A 21,621-nucleotide genomic window follows, 5' to 3' on the forward strand; every position below is an offset into this window, starting at 1 on the left:
AAGATGATTCATAGATCACTCAAGAACCCAACTAATGGCTACGTCATACACATGTCTTACAAACTAATACAACACCTTTAACATAGGTTTTCAAAGCAAGCCTTTTGTTTCCTTTACAATCTAACCTTTAGGCTTTTTCTTCTCCCATCCTTCACCTGATTCACAGCACCCAACTCTCTAACACTAGCACTTCTGTGTCAGAAAATAAACAGAAGAAGCCCTAGAATTATATGATTATATTGCCAATGAAGTATAAATTTATATTGTTGCCACTCTTTCTTTTGTACAAATGTATGGCAAATTTTAGAATTCAGTGACCTTCGATGATGTGCATGTGAAATTTAGCCAAGAAGAGTGGGCTTTGTTGGAACCTTCCCAGAAGCAACTCTACAAAGATGTGATGCTAGAGACCTGTAAAAACCTCACTGCTATAGGTAAGACAGCAATTTTTTTCATATTTAAAATAAGGAGACAACTGTTACTTTGTTATTGATTCTCTTCTGTAATTCCAATTGAGACTGAGGAGGAATGAAGTGATTAAATCAAGCATGGTTCTAAGGGTCACAAGAAGATAGTGATTTGAGTTTTGCCTTAATAATAATATATTTCAAAATAATATATATTTTCTGGTACTATATTTTAGGCTACAATTGGGAACACCATAATATTGGAGAACATTTTCAAAGTTCTACAAGTAATAAAAGGTAACTTTATGTGCACAATGATACAGATATGAATCTTAAGAAATTTTAATGTGTCCTGGAAGTTTGTTTGTCTGTTTGTTGGCTGCTTTTTTTTCTGTTTTCGAAATAGTTTTTGTTTTCTGTGTAGCTGTGGCTTGGCTTAGACTTGCTTATTAGACCAGAATGACCTCAACATCACACAGATCTGCCTGCTTCTGCCTCCACAAGTGCTGGAATTAAAGGCATGTACCAGCACAGCTGGCTGTGTCCTAGAAGTTTTAAAGAAAAGCAACAGTGTACAAACAATACTGCTTTAAGTGTACTGATGATCATTAAAATCTAACAATTCCATGTACTTCAATGTCAGGTATCTGATTTGGGTTTGCAAGGCACTCCCCTAAGATAGAAGAAAACAAAATAATATTGTAATTGAAAATACCATTTGAATCATATGGACATTACAGCTACTGACTTGAACTGCCAATATAATTAGTCTCATTCTATCTAATCAGATATTGTAAGAGGTATACACATTGAATAAGTGATCAGTATGTGTCCAAAACCTTCTAATGAGCAAATATTTCATAGGACAACCAGTGTTACTCATATTCATGCAGTAACACTGTAAAGTTTAGTGAAAGGTGCAGCTTATGAGAATAAAGAATATTGTTGAGGAGAAACATTAGTCACTATATGACATGTCTATGATGAACAAAAAACAAACTGTTAATTCAATGTGGGAATCTTTTATTATTCTTGTAAATTAAACTGGTATATCATATGTCAAAATGCTTTTGTGACACATGAGCATAGGGATATTGATAGAAGCAGTGTCCCTCTCTTTCTCCAAGAACAATTCTTTTTGTAGAAGTCCGCACTGTGAATAAATTTTCTGAATGTGATAAGTGGTTACTGTTAATTGATTTTGCAACTTAACTGAGAATTCATCAGCAAACTCATACTGCTGAAAATACCTACAAATACTAGGAATTTGGAACTTCTTCTGATTGTCCTTGCTCACTTTGTAAATGAAGTATCATTCATACAGTACAAAAATTTTTGAATGGGATTGCTGTGGTAAAACTCTGAATTCTAACAATACTATTCATATATAGGAGAAAACCTCTTATAGAAAAAATGATGCTACAAAAGTGAATCACATAACAAATGCTCTTACCATCACAGGGATTTTCAAAAATACCCATAATGAAGGCGAATACCATGAAAGTAAATAAAGTGATAAAACTTTAAAATTTGATTCTTCTTTACCATTACACCAAATTATGAAATTAATTCATATAGATAAATATATTTATTAGTGTAATGAAATGTAAATCTTTTACATGTGCCAATTAGCTTTGCAGGCATGAAAGCAGTCATAAAGGAGAGAATCCCTTTGAATGCACTCTATGTGGTAAAGCCTTCCCCTATACCACTGTCCTCATGTGGCATAAAAGAACACACACAGGAGAGAAGTCTTATAAATGTAATCAATGTGGTAAAGGCTTTGCAACAAACAGTCATCTCACGCGGCATAAAAGAACACATACTGGAGAGAAACTTTATGAATGTAACCAGTGTGGTAAAGCCTTTGCACAAAACAGTGATCTCATACGGCATAAAAAAACACACACTGGAGAGAAACCTTATGCATGTAATGAGTGTGGTAAAGCCTTTGCACAAATCAGTACTCTCTTAAGCCATAAAAGAACACACACTGGAGAGAAACCTTATGAATGTAACCAGTGTGGTAAAGCATTTGCACAAAACAGTACTCTCTTAAGCCATAAAAGAACACACACTGGAGAGAAACCTTTTGAATGTAATGAGTGTGGTAAAGCCTTTGCAAAAAGCAGTATTCTCTTAAGCCATAAAAGAACATACACTGGAGAGAAACCTTATGAATGTAACCAGTGTGGTAAAGCCTTTGCAGAAAACAGTACTCTCTTAAGCCACAAAAGAACACACACTGGAGAGAAACATTATGAATGTACCCAGTGTGGTAAAGCCTTTGTACGAAACAGTGCTCTCATAAGCCATAAAGGAACACACACTGGAGAGAAGCCTTATGAATGTAACCAGTGTGGTAAAGCCTTTGCACAAAACAGTGCTCTCATACAGCATAAAAGAACACACACTGGAGAGAAACCTTATTAATGTAACCAGTGTGGTAAAGCCTTTGCACAAATCAGTACTCTCTTAAGCCATAAAAGAACACACACTGGAGAGAAACCTTATGAATGTAACCAGTGTGGTAAAGCCTTTGCACAAATCAGTACTCTCTTAAGCCATAAAAGAACACACACTGGAGAGAAACCTTATGAATGTAACCAGTGTGGAAAAGCCTTTGCAGAAAACAGCAATCTCATACGGCATAAAAGAACACATACTGGAAAGAAACCTTATAAATATAGTCAACATGATAAAGCCCTTGCACAACAGAGTAGTCTCCGAAAACATGAAAAAACACACATTGGAGAGAAACCTTGTTAAGGTAATTAGTGTGATAAAGCCTTTCCATTTAACAGTCATCTCCTAAGACAACAACACATTCTGGAGGGAAACCATATGAATATAACTGTGTGGTAAAGCCTTTGCACATAATGTCTCCTAATACATAAAGGAACACATACTGGAAAGAAGCTGTCTGACTGTAACCAATGTGAAAAAACTTTTGGACTTCAGAATAATCTCCATACTCATGAAAGAAATCCTAATGGACAGAAAGCCTGTGAGTGCTTTTAACATGGTGAAACCATTCCACATTTGTATAATCTTCATCATCATGAAAGGATTCATAATGGAGGAAAACTTATGAATGTGTTAAAATGGTGAGGCTTTTCACAAATCTAGAGCCATCATCATCATAAAAGTATCCTTACTAGAGAGGAATTCTGTGACTATAAGCAATATGGAAAGGCCTTTGTGTTCTTTGGTCTACTGAGATCCAGCAGAACTGAAAAACCAGCTCAATGGAACTGACCTCCCTTTTCTGAAGGGGAAAGGGAATAGGGGCAATAGGAATAGAGGGTAGTACTGGGGGAGGGAAGAGTGGGGGACTATGATTGGAATTTAAAGTAAATAAACTTATTTTTAAAAAGAATACAATGAATGGTGAATATCAATTACATGCAACAGTATTATATAATAAGGTGTTTATGGAAGACTTATTGATAATCTTGATTCTCACCATTTACTGTTTTCAGTTGCCTCACTTTACACAAGAAACTTTGAGTCCAGTGGATGAATATGTAGGGAATGGTGAACTAACACCAGCCAGGAAGTTCTCTGAGAGTATCACAACAGTGGTAGCCTGTAGAAGTTTCTTTGCGTGCACATACCTATGGTTCCAGGGGTTCTATTGAAAACCATCACAACCCAGACTGAATTTTGAGATGTGAGGGAGGAGGCTTTCTCTTCCATGTATGACCCTGCTGCTGGCCTAGTTGTAAAACCATGGCAAGGGTGTGTTTTCTCTGCCTGACTTCATCTGGAGAGTGCCTTTAGACATAGATGCCACCAACCAAAATTGATACATGGCCTTTGACACAGATCCCTGATAACTCCCCTCCCTTCAAATATAGGTTAATTAGGTTCCATGTTCTTTTTCACATGATAGGAATGTGCTGTTTAATGCAAATCAAGCATCCTTGAAGTGCCCTGTTTTAAAAAATTATCTACACTTATTTTAGAGCATCCCAGTCACTCCCCAAGGGGTACATACCCTCTGTTTTCTAGAATTAAAGTTGAACTTACTTTCTAAAGTTGAACTTACTTTCCCCGAGTATTCTGATCTTTGTTATGCTTTGGTGGCTTCCAAGATTTATACCTCATCTTCTGGGCCTCCTTCCTTCCTGGGCTGGTGGGAAACAGCCTCCAGGCAGCAAGAGAACCACGTTCTCTGAAATGCTTGTGAAAAAAAAATGTTTCACACTTCATAGCATTTCAAATTTCACATGTTTCTTGATGTGAGATGGTAAATCAAACAGTGTCTTGGGGGTGGGACTCTCTAAAATGAGTTATACCTATTGTTTAGTTCACAGTAAGCTTGCAGGCAAGGTTCATGGTATGAAATCTTCTGATGTGAGCACAGTGGCCTATGCAGAAGTAATAAGAGCAGAAATTTTATTTCCCTGATTTTAATAGCTGAGTAGTGTTCTGATAATGTGTGGATGGATGGGAGAGGAGGGGAACTCCCCCTATGAGAGGATTAGGGGAAAGGGTTTGGGGGAAAGAGGGAAGAAGTGTGGGACCAGTAGGAGTTGAGGGAGTGACCTTTAAAAGGGGTATACAACGAATAAATTGTGAAAAAATAAAAATGATTAATAACATACAAATTAATTAGAAAAGCAAAACGACAGCAAAAATTTGAGTCCAGTCTGGGTACCCACCCTCCCTCAAAGAAAAGAAAGAAGATATAAAGAAAGCAAAGAAAAATAGAATCTTTGTCTTTGCCACCTTTCTTCCTTGTGAGCTCATTTTTTAATCATTACCTAGTGGAGACCAAACTGCTCAGTCTGAAGTTTATATTTCCATAGATGTAGGTTTCATACCTGGAACAAAAGGCAGAGGTTCATATTTAACATATCAATACAGAATTAGCTGCCAATTTTTTCCCAGCAATCCCTCAGTTCTTCCATGTTTTACGGTCCTCAAGGCTGGCATAGCCCACCCAATACCCTGAATTCATACCTCCCTGCAAGTTCACACCTCCTACCATGCTCACACCTCCCTGGACGCTCTCATCTACCACACTCACACCTCCCTGCACGTTCATACCTTCTTGCATGTTCACCCTTCCCTACAGGTTCAAATCTCCCTGCAAGTTCACACCTCCTACTACACTCACACCTCCATTCATGCTCACACCTCCTACAAGGCTCACACCTTCTTGCCCGCTCACATCTCCTTGCACGGTCACACCTCCCTACATGTTCACACATCCCCACACGCTCACACATCCCCACATGCTCACATCTCCCTGCAAGTTCATACCTCCTACCATGCTCACATCTCCCTGCATGCTCACACCTCCCTGTATGCTCACACCTCCATGCACACTCATGCCTCCCTGCACAGTCACACCTATCTGCACATTCACACATACCTGCACATTTACACCTCCCTACATGTTCAAAACTCCTTGCAGGCTCACACCTCCCTGCATGTTCACACCTCTCTCACACCTCCATGCAAGTTTACACCTTCTAGCATGCTCACACCTCCCTTGATGCTCACACCTACAAGGCTCACATCCCCCTGCATGCTCAAACCTCCCTGCATGCTCACATATCCCTGCACGTTCACACCTTCTACCATGCTCACAGCTCCCTGCAGGCTCACACCTCCCTGCATGCTAACACCTTTGTGCACATTCACACCTCTGTGCAGGTTTGCACCTCTCTACATGTTCACACCTCCCTGCAGGCTCACATGTCCCTACATGTTCATACCTCCCTACAAGCTCACACCTCTCTTCAAGTTTACAGCTTCTACCATGCTCACACCTCCCTGCACACTCTCTCCTACAAGGCTCACACCTCCCTGGATGCTCACACCTACTATGCTCACAGCTCCCTGCATACTTACAGTTCCCTGCACATTCACACATCCTTGCACATTCACACCTCCCTGTATGCTCACACCTCCCTGCAAGTTCACACCTTATATCATGCTCACACCTCCCTGCATGCACACACCTACCTGCACATTCACAGCTCTGTGCACATTCATACCTCTCTACATGTTCACACCTCCCTGCATGCTCACACCTCACTGCACGCCCACTCCTCCTACAAGCCTCACACCTCTCTGGATGCTCATAAGTACTACGCTCACAGCTCCCTGCACACGTAAACCTCCTTGCATATTCACATCTTCCTACATGTTCACACCTCCCTAAAATTTCACACCTTCTTCCATGCTCACACCTCCCTGCAAGTTCACACCTCCTACCATGCTCTCACCTCCCTGCATGCTCACAACTCCCTGAAGATTCACACCTCCTTGCACCTTCACACCTCCCTACAGGTTCACAACTCCCTGCAGGTTCACACCTCATACCATGCAAACACCTCCCTGCAATTTCACACCTCATACCATGCTCACACCTCCCTGCATGCACACACCTCATACCATGCTCACACCTCCCTGCATGCACACACCCACCTGCACATTCACAGCTCCGTGCACATTTACACCTATCTACATGTTCACACCTCCCTGCACATTCACATATACCTGCATGTTCACAACTCCCTACAAGCTCACACCTCCCTGCAAGTTCACTCCTCCTACCATGCTCACACCTCACTGCACACTCACTCCTCCTACAAGGCTCACACCGCCCTGGACGCTCACACCTACCATGCTCATGGCTCTCTGCATGCACACACCTCCTTGCATGCTCACACTTCCTGCATGCTCACACCTCCTTGCATGTTCACCCATCCCTACATGTTCACATCTCCCTGCAGGTTCACACCTCATGCCATGCTCACAACTCCCTGCAAGTTCACACATCCTACCATGCTCATACCACCCTGCATTCTCACACCTCCTATGAGGCTCACGCCTACTTGCCTGCTCACACCTCCCTGCATGCTCACACCTCCCTGCACATTCACGCCTCCTTGCATGTTCACACCTCCTACCATGCTCACATCTCCCTACACGCTCACCCCTCCCTGCATGCTCAAACCTCCCTGGACACTCACACCTCCTACAACGCCCACACCTCCTTGCACGTTCTCACCTCTGCATTCTCACACTTCCCTGCATGCTCACACCTCCCTGAATGCTCACACCTCCCTGCACATTCACACCTCTTTGCATTTTCACACCTCCCTACATGTTCACACCTCCCTGCAAGTTCACACCTCCCAACATGCTCACACCTCCCTGCAAGTTCACACCTCCCTTCAAGCTCACAACTCCCTGAATGCTCATAACTCCCTGAATGCTCACACCTCACTGCATGCTCTCACCTCCCTGCATGCTTACACCTCCATTTTGGATCTCCCCTGTTGACAACTTTTGACTCGAAGTGCATGTTATCAGACCAAAAAAATAAAAATATTCTCAGACAATAGAATATAGTTGTTTTCTGGTTCCACCTCCTTGTGATTCTTTCAAATCTGTAACCACAAGTCAGTTTCTGTGTCTAATGTAGAGGGGATGTTCTCGGAAGTAGAAAATAGGCGGATCCTGTCTCTTAGACAGTCTGGTAGTTCATGTGTTTTTTATTGAGAATTTTAGACCACTTACTGAATTATTGTTGAAAGATGTATGCTGATTCCTGTCATGTTCATGACCTCATGCTGTTTTCTTGGGCTGATTCAACCACCTCACGTCCCAGGGGAACGTCTTTAAGCACCTTGTGATGTCTCAGATGTGTTAATTCTTCTCCTTAGGTGGAGGCATTCCTCCTCATTTTCTCTACTGACCCGTCTCTGGACACATCAAATCTTTTCATATGTGTTTATCCTAAACGAATATCCCTCTCTCAGTTTTAATACATACCATTGCAGATGATAACGTCTTTGCTAACAATGACGGTGTCCAAGGAGTCAGGCTCGGTGTTTTGATTTCCTTCTGAGTTTAAAGTTGATGTATTATTCTAGCAGGCTCGCCACCTTTGTAAGCTCGTTCATCTTTCTCCATTCAAGGTTTAATAACATTTTTAATTTTGTGTTTCTAATGTTTTAACTAAAATACATTGTTAAAATTCACATAACAATCTCTCTTTCTCTCTCTCCGTTTGTTTCGGGAGGATTCCAGGGTTCATGATAATATTAGGGACAGGACTTTAGCTCTTGACCACCAACAACTGGTCAGGAAGTATCACCAGGAAAAAAAAAAAAGAAATGGCGGAGGGAGCCTAGGATTCTCCTCTAGGAATAAGTAAAAATCAGCTGCTGGCCCAAACCGGAAAGCTTGGTAAACAGGTTTGATCTGAAATTAGCTCCTGTGAAGGAGAGGACTTCTGCAGGAGCCATCTCCTGGGCTGGTGAGGAGACCAGGCCCCCTGTGGGAGGGGCCATCACCTGGGCTGGTGAGGAGATCCCGCCCCCTGTGGGAGGAGCCATCTTCTGGGCTTGTGGTGAGACCAAGGCCCCTGTGGATGGAGCCAGCCCTGGGCGGCTGGTCCACTGCCTCTGCATCAGCTCCCGCCTTCCTTCACTTCCATCACCGGCTGGGGTTTGGTCATCTGATTATCATCATCTGATTATCATCATCTGATTATTATTATCTGATTATTATTATATTATCCTTTGAACATTATTATCTGATATTATTATTATCTCTTCATTATTGTAATCTAATCATTATTATTTGATATTATCAACTGATTACCATTATGATTATCCGTTTATTATTATTTGTATATTATGATATGGTTATTATCTGATTATGATTATTATCTGATATTATTATCATTATCTGTTTATTATTATCTGTTTATTATTATGTGATTATTATTATCTGGCTAGTATTATCTGGTTATTATTATTTGATTATTATTATGTGATTATTATTATCTGATCATTATTATCTGTTCATTATTATTATCTGATTATGATTATGTGTTTATTATCATTTTCTTATTATTATTATCTGATATTATTATCATCTGATCATTATTATTATCATCTGATCCTTATTATCTGTTTATTATTACCTGTTTATTACCATCTGATTATTATCATCTGGTTCATATCGGTTTATTATTATCTGTTTATTATCATTATCTGATTATTATTACCTGATTTTTATCATTTATTGGTAATTTTGTCTGTTTACTATTATTATTTTATTATTGTCACTTTCTTGTGTGTGAGAAGTGCGAGGGGCCCTTTCCCAGCTTTCCTCAGAGCCGCCTTCTGCCACCATCACTGTCACTGTTGCAATCACCATCGCCCTCCATCCCTGGATGTGGAGTGGACACAGGAGTCCTGTCCCCTCTGCACAGCACTCTGGTATCTCTCTGTCTCTGTCTCTCTGTCTCTCTGCCTCTCTGTGTCTCTCTGTCTCTGTGTCTGTTTCTGTTTCTGTTACTGTGTCTGTGTCTGTCTCTGTCTCTCTCTGTCTCTGTCTCTCTGTGTCTCTGTTGGTCTGTGTTTCTGTCTCTGACTCTCTGTCTCTGTCTCTCTCTGCCTCTATCTGTCTCTCTCTGTCTGTCTCTGTCTCTCTGTCTCTGTCTATCTCTCTGTGTCTCTCTCTGTCTCTGTCTCTCTATGTCTCTCTGTCTTTCTGTTTCTCTCTGTGTGTCTCTCTGTCTCTGCATCTCTGTCTCTGTCTCTCTGTATCTGTCTCTCTCTCTGTATCTGTCTCTGTGTCTCTGTCTCTCTGTCTCCATCTCTGTCTCTGTGTATGTCTGTTTCTCTCTGTCTCTGTCCCTGTCTCTGCCTCTGTCTGTCTCTGTCTCTCTGTCTTTCTGTATCTCTGTCTCTGGGTGTGTCTCTGTCTCTCTGTCTGTCTCTCTGTTTCTCTGTCTCTCTCTGTCCCTGTCTCTCTGTCTCCCTCTGTATCTCTATCTCTGTATCTCTGTCTCTGTGTCTCTGGCTCTCTGTGTCTCTGGCTCTGTGTCTCTGATTCTCTGTCTCTCTGTGTCTGTCTCTTTTTTCTCTCTGTCTCTCCTTGTCTGTGAACCCTGAGTATTCAAGCTCATTTAAATATATTTGAATGTGTTTGACTTTATTTTAATACACGGGTATTTGAATAAATTTGAATATATTTAAATACATTACGCGATGCACTGGAATGTGCTGTGGAGCTCAAAGGACGCCCTTCCAGGCCAGTCCCTCCCAGCTCCTCAGAGGTCACCTCCTGGAGGTTGGTCTGATGGTAAGCGTTCGGCCCTCTGGGTAACCTGCCTGAGGGGTCACATGGGGGTCCTTGTACTGCGACCTGGAGGATGGCAAACATGTTATTAGTACGTTATAATGATAACGATGTGTTATCAGCTCCTTCTCTCTGGGCTCCCTCCGCGCAGGCAATGGACTTAACCCTATGTGCAAATCCTTCAGTCCTCTGTGCACTCATTCATTCATTCACTCATTCATTCATTAATTCATTCTCCTCCTCCTTCTCTTCCTCCTACTTCTCCTCCTTCTCCTCCTTCTCCTTCTCCTCTTACTTCCTCCTCTTTTTCCTCCTCCTTCTCCTTCTCCTCCTCCTTCTCCTCCTTCTTCTCCTCCTTCCTCTTCTCCTCCTTCTCCTTCCTCCTCTTTTTCCTCCTCCTTTTCCTTCTCCTCCTCCTCCTTTTTCTCCTCCCTCCTCTTTTTTTTCCTCCTCCTCTTACTTCCTCCTCTTTTGCCTCCTCCCTCTTCTTCTCCTCCTCCTTCTCTTTCTCCTCTTCCTCCTCTGCCTCCAGAATCCAGGAAGCATCTTAAAGTCTTGGGGAGACAATTGAAAGGTCTGATACCCCTTCCTCTCCTCCACCCCCGGAGTGTGTCTAACTGTGACCTTCTCCTCACTTACCCCCGCACAGCGTTCTTCTCTCACAAGGTGGAACACAAGAGCAAGACCCACAACGGCAGGAGCTTCCAGAGGACAAGGATGCTGCCAAGTGAGTCCAAACCCGGTGGGGGCTGCCGGCTGGGGGAGGGAGGAGAGGGGAAGGTGGTGAGTAGGTTTCTGCAGCGTTCTGGAGCTCAGGGAGGCGTGAGTTCGAGGCCATCCTGGTCCACAGAGCAAGTCCGGGACTTGGCTGGAGCCACAAAGAGAGACCCTGTCTCGAAATAATTCACAAGCAATTGGGGCAGCCTGGAATTCTTTATTTCTCTCTTTCTCTCCTTCCTTCCCTCCCTCCTTCCTTCCTTCCTTCCTTCCTTCCTTCCTCCCTCCCTCCTTCACTCCCTCCTTCTTTCCCTCCCATCCCTTTCTCTTCATCCTTCTTTCTCTCCCTCATTCCCTCCTTCCTTCCCTCCCTTCTTCCCTCCATCCTTCCTTCCTCCCTCCTTCCTTCCTTTCATATCAAAAAGGGGGCAGGCCAAAGGTAGCCCAAACAAATGTAAAACTCCCGGTACAAGATGCCTAGCATATCCTTAAATGCTAAAAGGGAAAGTGAGTTTATATAAAGTTTGGCTATAAAGGCCCATCCTGTGCAAAAAAAGGGGGCAAGCCAAAAAATAGTCACAACCAATGTAAAACTGAGGTACAATATGCCTGTGGTATGCTTAAATGCTAAAGGTAAGAGGGAGTTTAAATAAAGTTTGGCTATAAAGGCATAACTTCCCATTCTATATTAAAAAAGGGGATAGGACAAATAGCTACAGCATATATAAAAACCTAGGCCTAAACCTTTAAACAGGTACAGGATACCTAGGGTATGCATAAATTCTAAATTAAAAAGGAGTTTATATAAAGTTTATTTAAAACATGCCTTTTCTGTTGCTCAAGGCAACCGGCTTGTCTCTCTAATGGAAGACCTCTCGGGAGATAGGTAGCAGCTTGGCCTAATACAACACTTACCCAAGATCCCCCAAAAAGATACTTTGATCTATCCAACATTGTTTTTATTTCAACATGATAATGATTGTATGTTCAATAATAATGGTAACTTATATTGTTGATCCCTTTACATGGAAACAATTCTCAACCTGACTGAGACATAAAAATATGTCTCCAGTCAAAACATCAACAATACATGGCCAATAAATCCTTGGCTATAATATCTTCAAAAATTCATTATGCCATTATTTTATTTGGCATAGTTAAAATTGGCTTACAGTTTAGTTTCATCCTGCACATCTCATACATTTATAATTTTAGAACTGTATGATACTTGTGAGAAATTATATGTATGCAGAACAAAAGGACTGGACACTGGAGATGCTGGACGAAACCTGACAGAATCCTCCTTCCAGCATGCTGAGAATTTAACATATTTGTTCTAGTCTCTCGCATGTTCCAGCATTCTGCTTGTTCCTGCCTCAAATGCTTCAATATTTCAATATTATTTGGTGATATTTGACACCAAAAAAAAAAAAATAGGGCTTCTTCTTCAGACTATGTTATCTAAACTGAAATTTCTAGGCTAAATGTATGAGGGAACATACAGGGTAAGGGTAGGGTAAGCAGTCAGGAGGCAGAGTTAGGAGGATCACATTTCCAGAAACATTTTTAAGAAGGAATTATGGTATTAATTTGTTAGTCCCATCATTCTTTCACTCTTATTTTCTTTCTTTATTTCTTCCAATCTATCTATCTATCTATCTATCTATCTATCTATCTATCTATCTACCTATCTATTTATTATGTAGTTTTCGGCCTGCATGTACACCTGCACTCCATAAGAGGGCACCAGATCTCACTATAGATGGTTGTGAGTCACCATGTGGTTGCTGGGAATTGAACTCAGGACCTTTGGAAGAACAACCTATGCTCTTATCATTTGAGCCCAGCCCTGGTCCCACTTTTTTTTAGCTCATGTTCCATAAATTTTCTAAAACATAAATGAATGTGTAATGAGCATCTGTAGAAGGAGGCATTGTTTTTCAAGGAAGGAAATGAAGTGTCTTAATTTCATTAAGAAATGTCTTAATGATTCTTTATTATGGTCACACATAAGTTTAAACAAATACTGCTGAGTTCATCTCAAGGGCTCATGTCACCATATGGTGAATTAAATTTATCATTGTATTTTCAGGACGATAATTATTTCTTACCTATGACCACTAGGAAGCTGTATGCTGCCTTAGCAATGACTGAGTAAACAGCAGCTTTTAAGAGGGAGGTGGGGAGGCCAACCTTAAACTTGTGATCCTTTTGTCTCAGCCTTCTGAATGCTGAGGTTCCAGGCTTGGGCTGCTAAAGTGAGAACAGTGAAGCAGATAGTACATTTATCTGTTTTGTGTGGGGGGGGATTATCACATTTTAACATTTCCAAACTTTGTATGCATAACGTATCTCCCACATAATAAAATACTTAAATGTATCGCTCTGCCATGTCAGGCAACTCCTAACCAACTGTAATTCCAACTCCAGGGAATCCAGTGTCCTCTTCTCTCCCACATGGAAAACACACACACACACTATACACAAACATATGTCTCATTTAAAAAGTAAATGTGCAATCATCCTCACAACTAGAAAAGCACATTTTTTAAGAGGTACCAATGAGAGGCACTGTGGTAATGTGGCCTCGACAGGCAGAATATTTTGTCAAGTGTTTCACACCTTTCTTCTTCAGTAGAAGGATTTCACATATTCTCTTTACAAAATAAAAATAGAACCCTGTGTCTCACCACAACCCCCGCCCTATGGATCTTTTGTAGTTTTTCCTGCCGTCTTTGATTTCTATAAAAACAGTTCATAATAACTGTCTACCTTTCTGAGACCAGGCCTGTTTTTCACTGGGAGAGTTGGCACTCATTAAAGAAAGTGTGGCAGGGATCCCAGAATTTCTTTTTCAGGGAGCAAGGACTTGCTGGGCCCTGGCTGAGCAGAAGAATTTAAACTGGGCAGATTTAAACTGGGATTATGTAAATTTAAGCTGTGGCTGTGGGGTCAATAAAATAGCTTTACTTACTAATCTTCTTTTTTCCCCCTCCTAAGAACTGTAAATCCCATCTGTTTATTTTTACACATATGACTGTTTTGCCTACGTGAAAAGGTGTACCTGTGTACCAAGTAGATGCGTGGTGCCTGAAGAGACCAGAAGAGGGAGCTGAATCCCCTGGAACTGGAGTTACAGATGGGGTGAGCTACCAGGTGGGAAACACACCTGATCCTTTGCAAGAACAAGTGCTTTTAACCCCGAGCCTTTTCTGTAGCCCCAGAACTATGAAAGGCATCCATGATCTCGTCCTCAGTGTTGTGGCTTATTGGTAGAAATCTTCTCACAATATTGACTGTAAGTGTAGAAGGCAGTCACTGACATTTCTGGGTTCCCATGAAAACTCTGCAACTACCTTGACCTTGCCCACGGTGCTATAGGAGTCAGTCAGGAAAGTGGCTAAGACACTGCAGAACACCAACACACTGGGTGTCAGGAACCTGGCTTCTGTAGATCAGTCAGGAAAGCTCTAGCCAGAAAAATCACAGTGGACACTCATCAGTGAAAGGACAACTGAGTATCCCAGAACACAGTAGAAAGCAGGAGTTGTGTCCTTGTTGAACATGACAATTGCCATGGCCCGGAGGCATAGATTCAGGTCACTCCAAATTACACGTTCCCATGTGGAGGCAATCCCATTAAATATATATACTATCAGAAGAGCCATAAATGCTCTTCAGTTAGACCTTAGAAAAGTGGGTTATGGCAAAACAGGAAACTCAGCTATGGGCCTCCAATACCATAAGGTGAAATTCTTAACAACCGGCCTGGAAGAAGCTTGTGTTCTATTTAGCATGACCCTACAGGTATTCATCAGTCCTAAGACACTAGGTCCAACCAAGAGGCTGGCAAAGAATGGCAAATAGGGGCTAAAGATGGCCAAAGACAAATTGTTATCAGGCTCTGGACACATCAACATCTCCACATCACTCCAGTTCTGATGGGTTAGTCAGACTCTGTAGACACAGAGCCTCTGTGGGCATTCTCATTCCCATGATTAGGTGGGCGGTCAGGTTCAGGGTATGCAACTCTTTTAACATGGGAGAGAAATTCCCAGCAAACTTCACAGACAAGTTGAATCCAAGAGCAAATGAGAAGGATGATAGGCTATTGATACCAGCAACTGCCTCAGTGTTCCTGAATTATAGCATTAACTACAGACACACACATAGCAGAATTCTTTCTCTGTCTGTCTGTCTCTATCTCTCTGTCTCCCTTTCTTTCTCTCTCTCTCAAACATATACACCCTAAATGACTCATGAACAGAGCCTCAGAGTGGCTTGTTGGGTGACACAGATGACTGTGCTGTGGTGGCCAATGTAGAATAAATAGTAGAGGAAGCAGTAGCAGCAGATAATCAAGGGATGGCTTAGAATTCTGGGATTGCCCTTGGCCAGGAAAGGCTTAGTACTTCACAAATTTATTTAAACCACAGCGGTGATAGCAAAGAAGCACAGAAATGCACCAACCCTAGACCAGAAAATGCTAAATGGCAGGCCAGATCATTAGTTTGGGGAGGTGGATTTATGTCACGGGCACACACTTTCATATTTCAGAAAGAAGAAATTGTCAGGCTCCAATCTTCCAGAAATCAATAAAATGGTTGAAGTGCCTAATGTTATTAATAAAAGGAGCAAAGAAAAAACATGAGGAAAACATGGGTGCAGAGATACAGATATTCGCTCACACAGAAATACCATGAAAGCATGAAACCAGAAGCCACAGGCATACAAAAGAAGTGAATATATATTGTAGCCTTGACAACCCACAAATATGCCCTTGAATATTTCTGTTGCCATCTGTTGCCGCTCATGGGGCTAACCGATTAGTTTGTTTTTTTTTGGCCCTTTGGAGAAAGAAAACTATCTTTAAAATTTATTATTATTATTTAAAGAGGTAGTGAGTGTTCTGTTTTGGAGAAAGGGGATCTTTTTTTTTTTGAAAATATATTATTTGTAGAGTATTCTGCCTGCATACCAGAAAAAAAGTGCCAGATCTCTCTATAGATGGTTGTGAGCAGCCACGTGGGTGCTGGAAATAGAACTCAGGATCTTTGGAAGAGAAGCCTGTGCTCTTAAGCTCTGTGACGTCTCTCCAACCCCCTCATTTATTATTATATTATTATTTAATATTTATTGATTCATTTTACATCCCTGTCGTAGACCCTTCCCTCCTCTCCTTTTGGTTCTACTCTCCCTGTTTCCCCTATCACTCCTCACCTGGCTCCTCAGAGAAGGGGATCATCCCCTCCCCTGTGTCCACCCACCCATGCCATTATATCAAGGCACATCAGGACTCAGTGAATCCTCTTGCCCTGTGGTGTGGCAAGGTAGCCCCAACAGGGGAATGTGATAGAAAAGCTAGCTTGTGGGTCAGGGTGCATTCATATGTGTGTTGGTCCTGCTGTGTTTAAAAGGCCTTCTTACCCTCCTGTCCTTCATCCTCTTTGGTGTTTACACTCTGCACAGAGTTCCTTGAGCCCTTAGGGGAGGGAATTGCTGGAGACATCTCATTTAGAGTGGAATGGTCCAAGGCCTCTCACTGTCTGAGAATCAACTGGATGTGGGTCTCTGTATTTGTTCCTATCTGCTGCAGGAAGAAGTATTCTATGATGGCTGAACAAGGCACCGATCTGTGAATACAGCTGTGCTCCTTTAGCACAACTATAGCATTTACATTTTTCTGATGTCCCTGACCTGTGTAGACTTAGGCTCCTGGCCACCCAAGCCATGTTGGATCAAGGCTCCTTTTCATGGAGTGGGCCTCCTGAAACTCAACCAAATATTAATTGGTCACTTTCATGAAATTTGTGCCACAAGTGCACCAGTAAATCTTGTAGGCAGGTTACCATTGGAAAGTGAAGGGTTGGTGTGTACTTTCCTCTTTAGGTGGACTATGGTGAATGTTAAGGGGAACACGAACACCCACAAGCATACATGCCATGTCTTCAATGTCTTATGTATTGTTGAAAAAGCAGGCACTTGAGAATAACTATAAAGTTATGCTCCAAGAATCTGATAGTTGGTGGAAATTCAACTTTCAGGAGTTAGCATGGCACCTCTTCATTTTCCTAGTTCCTCCTGTATTCTGTTATTTTCAGATATTTCAGACCGAACAAAAAGCATCTTTTCAGGCTGGAAATGGACTGTAGTTTTCAGGTTAGATATAGCAATAGCATAAAATTTGGTCAGTGGTGAACTATACTTATCTGTGTGCATTATTAAAAGTATCTAGATTGCAACATGTTTATAGTCAAGAATGAACTTACATGTACTATAGGGATTTTATGTAGATAATTCACAGTATGATTGCTTAAAACTCTCCAAAAGTTTACTGTTATTTCATTCACTTCCTTCTTTTATATTTATCCTCCTTCATAATTAGAGTACCTCCCCTGGTTTATCCCAATCAGATCAATTGTTCATGCCATTGTATTGGTTACCCACCATGCCTTCTTGTTTCTACAGTTATTCCATGATGAATACGCACAAACCAACATTTGGAGCTAGATGCCCCAAAGTAGAGAATGAAAGATATTTGTCTTATGGATATGGGTTACCTCAATTATGGTTTTGTTTTTTTTTACTTACATCTATTTATATGTATGATATTTATCATGTTAAACATATTTATGACTTTCCATTTCCTACCTATTGTGAACAGAATAGCAATGAAGGTGACTGAGCAAGTATTTGTAGAGTGGGTTGTCAAGTCATTTTTAAGTATGTCAAGGAAAAGAGAGCAGAATCAGGCAGCAAATTTATAATTTCTGTTTAGAAAATTTTCTACTCTGATTTCTGGAATTGCTCAACTGTTTAAAAGACACACCACCAAAACCTTTCCAGAAACTGATTTTCATGCTTGGTCTATAGAAGAATCTCAGATATCACCCAAAGCCCTGTATATAACAGGGATAAAAACCCCATAAAATAACAAAGAAAACAAGTATTTGTTCATGTACTATTTATCTCAATTACTTTCATGTAATTACATTTTGAATATGTATATTGTCCAAAAATTAATAAATAACATGCATAACTTACTAAAATGTGTTTTCAGCAGCAGCTTCTATTCTAAAATAGAATGTCTGTGATTGTTTGACAAAGTGAGGAGCTCTTATGTTTGTTTAAATATACATTTAAGAAAAAGTTACTTAAAAGTGGGTAAATAACTTAATTTTATTATACTAATGGGTTTTATTAGAAAAAAGAAAACTAATACATCAAAATGATCAATTTTTATTTGCTATTTTTTGTTTTTAATACATCTCAAAGAGTTTTTATCAGGTCTTTTTTTTTTTAACAGTTCTAAAGAATGAGTTTATTGATTAATGCATAAACATATGGCCAACATCCTCTGCCAGAAGTATTTGTACAAAGGAAAACAAAGAATAAATAAATGGTATGACATCAAACACAGTTTTGAAGAAAGTCAGACACGTCAACAAATTAGGTTTTCATTGATCTGAAAAAGAGGAAACCCCAGTTACAGCTCAGGCAAATAGGTAAGGTTAAATTGGAAAGGAAGGCTTGGGCTTTCATTGGAAGTCAATAACTGTCAGCCACACATTTTTTTTCACTCTTTTGTAAATTACCACAATTTTGCTCTGCAAGATTCATGCTGGAGAATTAATGAATGTATTCCATGGGAAGAAATGAGCATGTCTCGACTTTTGCCTTGGCGTGAGATGTGCTATCAAATAGCCCCGGATCACCCTGCTTTAACTTAACCTTTAATTGTACCCTATGCAGGTGGACTGCTCTCCATATGGTTCTGTGATGTTGCCTCTTTGATCTTGGTCTTAAGAGAATAATGTAGCACTTAGGGAAGAAGATACACCCAAGCAGCCCTGCACTAGAGGCTAATATGGAGAAGACCTCCACAGCCATGACAGCTTTGCCCTGGGTGCTCTGGTAGACAGGGATGAAAATGACCCAGACACTGAGGAAGACCAGAATGCTGAATGTCAGGAACTTGGCCTCATTGAATGTGTCAGGCAGGTTCCTTACCAGGAAAGCCACAGTAAAGCTACCTAAGGCCAGGGTCCCTAAGTAAGCCAGCACACAGTAGAAAGCAGTAACTGAGCCCTTGTTGCAAATAATGATGACATGAGCATGTTCAGAGTGTTCATCTGAGTCAATATATGGAGGCGAGGTTCCCAGCCAGACTCCAGAGAGAATAAGTTGGATCAGGACACAGACGGGAATGACAGCATTATAGACGCCTGAGACAAACAACCTTCTCATTGTTCTTCCTGGCTTCATGACTCTAAAAGCCAGAATTACAGTTATAGTTTTTGCCAAAACAGTGGAAATAGCCAAGGTGAACATAAGTGCAAATGTTATTTGTTGCAGTATGCAGGAGACTGTGTTTGGGTGTCCAATGAAGAAAAAGGAGCAGAGGAAGCAGAGGAGGATGGAGATGAGCAGGATGTAGCTGAGAGTCTGGTTATTGGCCTTAACAATGGCTGATTCTCGATGTTTGAGAAAGAGCCCCAGAACTGCAGTTGTGCTGATAGAGAAGCACAGAGCTGGCAGGCCAGAGCAATTCCCAGAGGATCCTCAAAGGAAAGGAAGGTCACTGCCTTGGGCAGGCAGTGGTTTCTCTCAGGGTTTGGGTATTCTTGACTTGGGCAAGGGATGCACTCCTGCTGATCTGTGTGGAGAAATTGGGTCAACATTTCACCTTATATAAGTATCTATTCATTGCACAATTAATTCATTAAACTGCTTTCCAATGATGTGTGTACCATGGTATATTCTGCATCCTGTTAACTGTCAAGGACATGAACTCTTTATAATTCGCATTTCTATTGTTTATCTTGTTTAATTATAAATAAGCTTTCTGCTCAACAGCTTATCACTGTTTCTTTGGGGCAATGAAATCTATTTTATTTATATTCAGATAAAGTAATACTGTTAAGTAAGCCTTCAAATGCTTTTTTTACACTTTGAGTTTCTAAATATGTGTACTTTGTATTTTGATGACATCAATGTATAAAAATGCACTTCCTTGTTTCCATCATCATGGGTTCCTCTCATTTTTCTTGTTACTCACTGTATCAGTGGATATTTGTTATCCCACTCCTATAATTTTTCTAAGGTAACATGGGAATAAGTTAGGTCTCACCTCCATGACCTATGGAACAGTTCTGATTTGGTGGTAAATATACAGCCCTTGCATCAACAAACTCCAGCTATAATCTCAGAACAATAATTACCTATCTCAGCTGTGGAAGTTTCAAATAAATTTCTATAGTCTTTCACATCCTTCGACTCAGGAAAGGACTCTGTCTTTCATTATTAATTCCATAATAATCCTGGGAATAGTTCTAATTTTCACTCTTGTTCTTCCAGTAATATTCTGAAGACTGAAAAATAACCTGCATGTCATAAATACCATAAATCTACAAAAATGTTAAATCACAAAGGGAGAATAACAGAGCCATATTCACTGAAATTGTTGAGAGTCATGAGCCAGTATAGTTGCTTGGTGCTATTCCAGCAAAGCTGAGATTGTTACAATTGTTCTATCTCTAACTTCTGTTTGTTGTTGTTGTTTTTTTAATTGTTTGTTGCATTACTGGGGACTTTCTGCACTTTGATTCAATTTCTGTTCATTTTTTTCTACATAAAAATTATGTCTGAGTCTTTTTTTTAATTAGGAATTTTTAATTATTTATAGTTTATTCACTTTGTATCTTAGCTGTAGCACCCTTGCTCATGCCCTCCACATCTTCCGACACTCATATCCTCCCATACCCCTCTCCAAGTCTGCTGATAAGGTGGTCTTCCTCCTCTTCCCTCTAACCCTAGCATGGCAGGTCTCATCAGAGCTGGATGCATTGTAAGGGGAACAGGGACTGCCTCTGGATTAATCTCAGTGGCTGGCTCTTTGATCACCTCCCCTTAACAGGGAGCAGCTTTACCAGGTCATAGAGGAAGACAATGCAGCCAGCCCTGATAAGACCCGAGCCTTATGAAAATACTAAACTTAACTTTATCTGTCCACTGTTTGAAAATCTTTTTTATGCCCTGGAAATTGTTAAGCAGAGTTAAGCAGATAGAGAGATGAGACCATTATTTCAGGAGTTTTCTTGGGGTATGTGCCTCTAAATAGTATATTGGTACAGGGTAAACAAAGGCAATATGCATACCCTGAGAGGCCTGGAGATTCATGTATAGGTTTAAGATCTTTTATTATAGGCTTAGAGCTCCCTGAAAATGTAGTTTAAAGATAGAAGGTCACAGAGGATACACTCCTGATGGAATAAAACTTAGTTAATAAGATAGATTGACTTAAATAAACTTTTTCTAGTTTGTAGCATAAATAATGATACATATAGTAAAAGAAGATATTTCTTTGTATTTGCTATGC

General features: G+C 40.8%; 1 long non-coding RNA gene across 1 annotated transcript; it reads left to right on the forward strand.

Annotated features, from left to right (window-relative positions):
* Nucleotides 1–313: 313 nt before the first annotated feature.
* Nucleotides 314–11,222, forward strand: LOC132650857 (uncharacterized). Its single transcript, XR_009588945.1, has 3 exons — nt 314–434; nt 644–704; nt 11,176–11,222. It is a non-coding gene; the product is annotated as an uncharacterized LOC132650857 (long non-coding RNA).
* The last annotated feature ends 10,399 nt before the right edge of the window (nt 11,223–21,621 follow it).

The sequence above is a fragment of the Meriones unguiculatus genome, assembly GCF_030254825.1.
Source record: "Meriones unguiculatus strain TT.TT164.6M chromosome 13 unlocalized genomic scaffold, Bangor_MerUng_6.1 Chr13_unordered_Scaffold_34, whole genome shotgun sequence".
Taxonomy (NCBI): Eukaryota; Metazoa; Chordata; class Mammalia; order Rodentia; family Muridae; genus Meriones; species Meriones unguiculatus.